Genomic DNA, 6,000 nt, shown 5'->3' with positions numbered 1-6,000 from the left:
AAAGGATCATTTATATTATGGGTCTAGCCCTTTCTCTTATTCTTTTACAATTTATTGTCCTCTCTTTCTTCTCTTCTTCCTTTCTCTCCTCTCTTTTCATATCAACAGTTTGTAGAAACAGGAAGAATTGACCAAGAAAATGCTATTCTACTAAACTCTTTTGTTACATGAAGCAATACTAGGCATAATGACCTATAAAATGGTCTTAAAATAATCCAAGCTAATGATGACTCACCTGATTCCCAAGTGATGGAATCACTTGATGAACGACCCACTGTGAATCAACCACACCGATTTTCTCATGTGCAGGCTGTAGAATCAAAATAAAAGTATCAATTTCTGCTTAATAGAAGCAGCTGTCCTAATCTACAAGATGTAGAGCTCTTGATGTTGATGTATATCTTTAGACTGTCATACATTCACCCCCCTCAAAAAAAAAAAAACTGCATGTACATATGCAAGTTCTGAAACATTTGCAATCATCAGCAATGAAAAGTGGGAAAACAACAACCTCTACGCATCTTCTGAGGGCAAAATCCAATCCCCATCCATGAACCAAGTCATTCTACAACCATATTATACAAACAAAGAGGTTAGTATAGCTAAAATCTGAAAACACCAAAAATAAAATAGGAAAATTATTGTTTCAGAAGGCACTCTCAGAATGGAAAAAAATAATATGTATGAAAACATATGACACAGTTTACATATGCAATCCCAAATAAAATGAAAGAACACCTGAATCATACGCCAAACACAACGCCATGCTGGGGGCCATAATCTCCACAAATCTGAATAAATGTAGAAATAGAAACAACTAGTTACACGGAAATATTAAGCACAGTTGAAACCATATATGAATTATGAAACTAGAGTTTGTATCCAGAACACAACGCATTAGATACATCGCCAAGCTTGTTAAATCAATAAATCTTCATATATATGATTTTAATATTCAGCAAAATTTGTTGCCAAAGTCTCCAATTTTCTTACAGTAGACACATCCCATGTTCCCTGTAATGTAGATTGTTTTGACACGTGGAACAGGAATTGGAACAGTACACCACATCCTACAATGTGGTTTAATGGGTTTGAGCTCATAGATCACACAGCTCAATTGTGTTGAGATATTCATAAATGAAGACGTAGTTTGCTTTAAACAAATTGGTCATTAGGAAATTGTTCAAAAATCCACAAGAAGAAAAGATGTCTATTTACTTCAGAACTTTGTTATACTTCATATCTGGAATTAATAAAGTAAAAACAGAATGCTTATTGTTCCCAATATAAGTTGAGCTGTTGAAGGATGCGCCAAGTAACTTTACTCAAATCTTTGCTGAGAATCATTTTAGGTTTTAGTTTTAATTTTTGTTAATTTTTACACTATATAAAGAAGAAAATTAAAAGAGGAAAAAGCAAAATATGAAGTCAATGCTCCAGAACAAAAGAAGATTTTTTTGGAAGGAGCTTTCCGGAAATCAATTATCTAACTCAATACCATTTTTTGGTAACTCTTACGAGATTTTGTAAAATAATAATTAAATGAAAAATGAATAACTTTAGGTGATGTAAGAGGAGCTAATTTAAGCCCACTAAATTATTTAGGCCCAATAGCCCAAGATTAGTGGGCCCGAATTTATCGCAAGTCCAAGATTGGTGGGCTTGGATTTATCGCCGTCAAACGGGCTGAATGGCTCTAAGCCTCGAAAGGGTTCGGGTCCACGAACCTAGAGATTTACTCGGGCCCGGACTCGAAAGGGTATTAAGCAAGCCTAGAGATCCGAGGCACTCGGACTCGAAAGGGTTCGGATCCACGAACCTAGAGGTCCGAAACACTTGGCTTCGAACGGATTCAGACGCAATCTAGAAGTCGCTCCGTTAATGAGTCCCAGAACACTTGCGGGCTCGGAGCTTTCCGGGATCTACACACCAGAACCATGGGCGTAATGGAGTTCGAACAAAGGGCCCGATCCCGAGGACGGTGAGTGGAGACAAATTCACTCTTCGGTTAAACTAGCCTATACCCGGGTCGAGGTGGCACGACCTCGGGGGGTCCATGAGACTCGGCAATACTTTGCGGCAGGACGTCCTCTAGGACTACCCCTGACCCTTTGGGATGATTGGGGATCATTGGTTAGGTGTGGCTAAGAAGAAGGGTTCGCCGAGGGATTGATCTCCTCTTCGAGGTTTTCTCATCCTCGGAGAAGTCACCTCCTCGGAGAGGTCACCTCCTCGGACAAGGTGGTTAGAGAGAATATCCCACATGTGCCTTGCACATGGGCTCCATCCTACATCATGAGGTGCCTATAAATAGCACCCACCCATAGCTTTACAAGGAATGGATTTTTGGAGATTTTTAACTCTTGGGAAAGAACTAATTTCCCTTCTCCATTATCAACCTTGAGAGTGAAAGTGGGAGATCAATGGGAGAGCCTTGCCATTATTCTATTCTCTAGCCATTTTACCTTCTTCTTCACCCAATCTCTTATCTCCATCATCTCCTTTGTTGTTGTGTTCCTAAGTTGAGATTATTGAAGAATCTAAGCCTCTCATCATATTCTAGAGAATTCGAAGTTGTTCTTCAAGGATCTTCGAAGATCTTCGAATTTTCTAACTCTTTTCTTGAACCCTTTCCTACATTTTGGCGACTCCGCTGGGGAGGCGGATTGGTTAATGGTCTCAACGAGATCTGGAATCCACACAACTCCAACAAGGATGGCGGGAGAAGATGAAGTTCACCAACAAGGATCCTCTAATGGTGGTGATGACAGAACCATGGCTCCAGATCAACCACTGTTACTTGAAGCCATTCAAGGACTTCAAAATACTCAGCAAGAGATTCTTACCACTCTTCAGAATCTCACTCATACCATGTTGGTGATGAGTTCTAACTTTGCACCGGCGCCAAACGGAAATCAAACTGGTGGTGGAGTTATTCCCGCCGGAGCGCAAAATCAAATCCAAGGAGAAGTAGGCCCCAATCAGCCTATGGCTCATGGCAACACAGCCACAGTAACACATGCTCAAACCACAGTAGGCGGCAGCAGTTTGCCCATGCCCGGGCTCCATGGCGTGCCGAGCCAAGATCCAATGGTGACTAGGGGAGTTTCTGGTGTAATGAATGGCGCTCCGACGACTGTTGGTGTCCAGGAAAACATAAGGAGCATGATGGCGCAAAAGGGAGCTCTGCCCGTACCTAATCTTGTTACGCCATCAATAAATGTTACCCAAGCACCAAGCGGGCCTCCTTTGGTGCCGACAACAAATCTGCAAGCACAACCCGGTATAGCGGCGCCGTGCGGTGGACTCTATGGGCCTCAATTCAATATCCTATCACCAACTGGCTTGTCTATAGGCGCTGATGGCCAGTATCGTCAAATGTCCTCACCAATGATGAATTCGCAGCACCAGAATGGCCAAGACGCCCCTAGCTCAGTCTTCGGGTACATAAGCCAAGTCCCGGGAATACCACCATCAAACTCTCTCCCTCAACAGTTTCTCACTCTCGCCGATGTGCAGGCCATGTTCGATCTCGAACGGGGCAAGAGGACCTTACCCTCTTTGCCTGATCCAGACGTCAAGCCGCCTTACCCCATTGAGATGCTGAGCTATCCATACCCTGAGGGGTATACAGTGCCGAAGTTCATCAAGTTCGACGGCAAACAAGGAAATGCCCGAGAACATGTTGTGCGATTCATCGAGACTCTAGGTATTCATGGTTCAAACCACGTCCTCCGACTGAGAGAATTCTCTAAGTCCCTCACCGACCGAGCATATAGTTGGTATGTTAATTTGGCCCCAAACTCTGTCCGAAGTTGGGAGGAAATGGTTAACAAATTCCACTCCAAGTTCTTTCAAGTGGCGGAGAAGGTGACCACACTTACATTGTGTAAAGAGAAGCAACAAGAAAGTGAAGACATCCTTGACTACGTCAAAAGGTTTCAGGACAAGGCCGTGGATTGTCATGAAGCTGTTGAGGAGAGTTATCTGGTTCAAATTTGTCTAGAAGGGGCATTGAGCAGGTACAAAATGTTTCTAGTTAACCACAAGCTACCCACCTTCTCGGCATTAATAGAAGCAGCTCGGAACATTAGCATTCCTCAGGCTCAGGAGTCCGGATTTAAAGCCAGTTACAAGACTAGTTTCAAGTCATCTCGTGGACCTATCGTTGCTGCTGCCTCTGCCCCGGATACCCGAAATTCACAAGGAGGAGGTCATAGAGGCCAGAAAAGAAAGCAATATAATGGTGAAAAGGGGAATGTTTCTTATCCATGTGGAATCGAGGAAGTGAAAGCTCTAGTTAAGGAATGGGTGGCTGACGGAGAGCTAAAATTGCCTTATGTTGAAGAAATGCCATCAAAAAAGGACCGTGAGAGCCCTGAATTTTGTGTCTACCATCGTACATTGAAACATCCGACAGAGAAGTGTTGGACTCTCAGGAAAATCTTCAGAGATAAAGTCGAGGCAGACGAATTGAGGTTCAAAAAGCGAGGGACTCAAGACATCCGAGAACAACCGTATCCTCAACACCGAGACAAGGGCAAGAATGTTGCTATGATAGCTTATGAAGGCCCAATGATCGAGGCTATCGCTAATCTCGATGACGATGACTGTTATCTGGACGACATCCTCGAGCCAGAGGGTGAGCAAGTTTACTATGGAAGTGCTCTCGATCCAGAGGGCAGAACATTTATGACTCATGGGGAAGATCCCTTTGATCCAGAAGGAGGAGAAGAATACTATGGAAGAGGAGGACACCATGTTTATGTGGCATCTTATTTTGAGGAGACCGAGGAGATGGTTAACTACGAGCCTCCAAGAGTGGAAAAAGATCCGGATCACTATGCAAAAACCCTGCAAGACTGTGTAAAGTTCAAGCAGTTCTTTGACCAGCTTGGACTTTCCAGGGAGGCAAGAACGGAAATCACCAAGTCTATCATTAATATAGCCGAGGCACACCATGAGGAATGCATGTCGACTGAGGGGTCTATCCCGAGGAAGGCAAAAGAGCAATCTAGTGCCATTACTTTCTCCGAGGCTGATCGAAAGTATCCTTTTTCTCACAATCGCCCGCTTTATGTGACTGCTTTTATTAACGGGGTTGAGTTCAAAAGGGCCTTTCTAGATAGTGGAGCCTCTATCAACATTATGACTCGCGCTACTCTAGAAAAAGCCGGAATCTCTGAAGAACGCATTGTGAAGCAGCCGATAGTCATCACTGGCTTCGGTGGAGAAAGGAGAGTTACTATCGGATGCGTAACAGTTGATTTAGCCGTTGGAGAGATTCGCTCGGCCACCAAGTTCCATATTATCGATTCTGAGGCAAATTATCACATCATTCTAGGGAGGACCTGGATGCATAGATATAGGGCTGTACCATCAAGTTATCATCAGTGTGTTAAGGCTAAATGGGGAAAGAAGACGGTAACAATTCAGGCTACAGAAAGGCCGTTCGAGATCCATGAAGCTCATTATTCTGATGCCATCTACTTCACCGAACTGGCTGTCGAAGAAGTTCCCACCACCTCTAAGCCTCGAGGGGTCAAAATTCCTCGTTGGGAGGATATCAAAGATGACAAGGAGCCGATGACAGAATCAAGTAAGCGGGCGATGTCTAGACCAGAAAGTCCGCCTATTCCTCGGAAGGTGATGAAAGTTCGAGAAGGAGGCAAGATGGTGTATTATTTATGAAGGTGCGGGGAGTCGGTTTCTTCAGTCACCGACTCCGAGTCAAAAGAAGAGCCTCCTGACAATGATATAGTAATAAAGCCTGAAGTGGCTCCAGAATGTATGCAAGATGGGCCGAAGCCTCAGCCTGAACAACTTATCGAAATAGATCTGAGTGATGGACAAGATGCACCGAGGTCGGTATTCGTAAGTTCGAGCCTTAGCCTAGAAAAGCGGGAACAGTTGTTAAAGTTGATAAGCCGATACTCAGATGTGTTTGCTTGGTCATATAAGGAAATGCCCGGACTAGATCCTGACCTAGTCTCCCACTAT

The 6,000-nt window shown here is 43.8% G+C and overlaps 1 long non-coding RNA gene across 1 annotated transcript in view; it reads right to left on the bottom strand.

Annotated features, from left to right (window-relative positions):
• Positions 1 to 727, bottom strand: part of LOC145820342 (uncharacterized) — a 14,289-nt gene extending 13,562 nt beyond the window's left edge. The window contains exons 1-2 of the long non-coding RNA XR_014361646.1: positions 512 to 727; positions 236 to 310 (exon numbers count right to left, since the gene is read on the bottom strand). This is a non-coding gene — a long non-coding RNA (uncharacterized LOC145820342). The remainder of the gene's footprint in view (positions 1 to 235; positions 311 to 511) is intronic.
• Between the last annotated feature and the right edge of the window lie 5,273 nt (positions 728 to 6,000).

Source organism: Camellia sinensis, chromosome 2 (genome assembly GCF_055761805.1).
Source record: "Camellia sinensis isolate YWXY chromosome 2, ASM5576180v1, whole genome shotgun sequence".
Classification (NCBI taxonomy): domain Eukaryota; kingdom Viridiplantae; phylum Streptophyta; class Magnoliopsida; order Ericales; family Theaceae; genus Camellia; species Camellia sinensis.
This window is presented reverse-complemented; position numbering and strand designations above follow the sequence as displayed.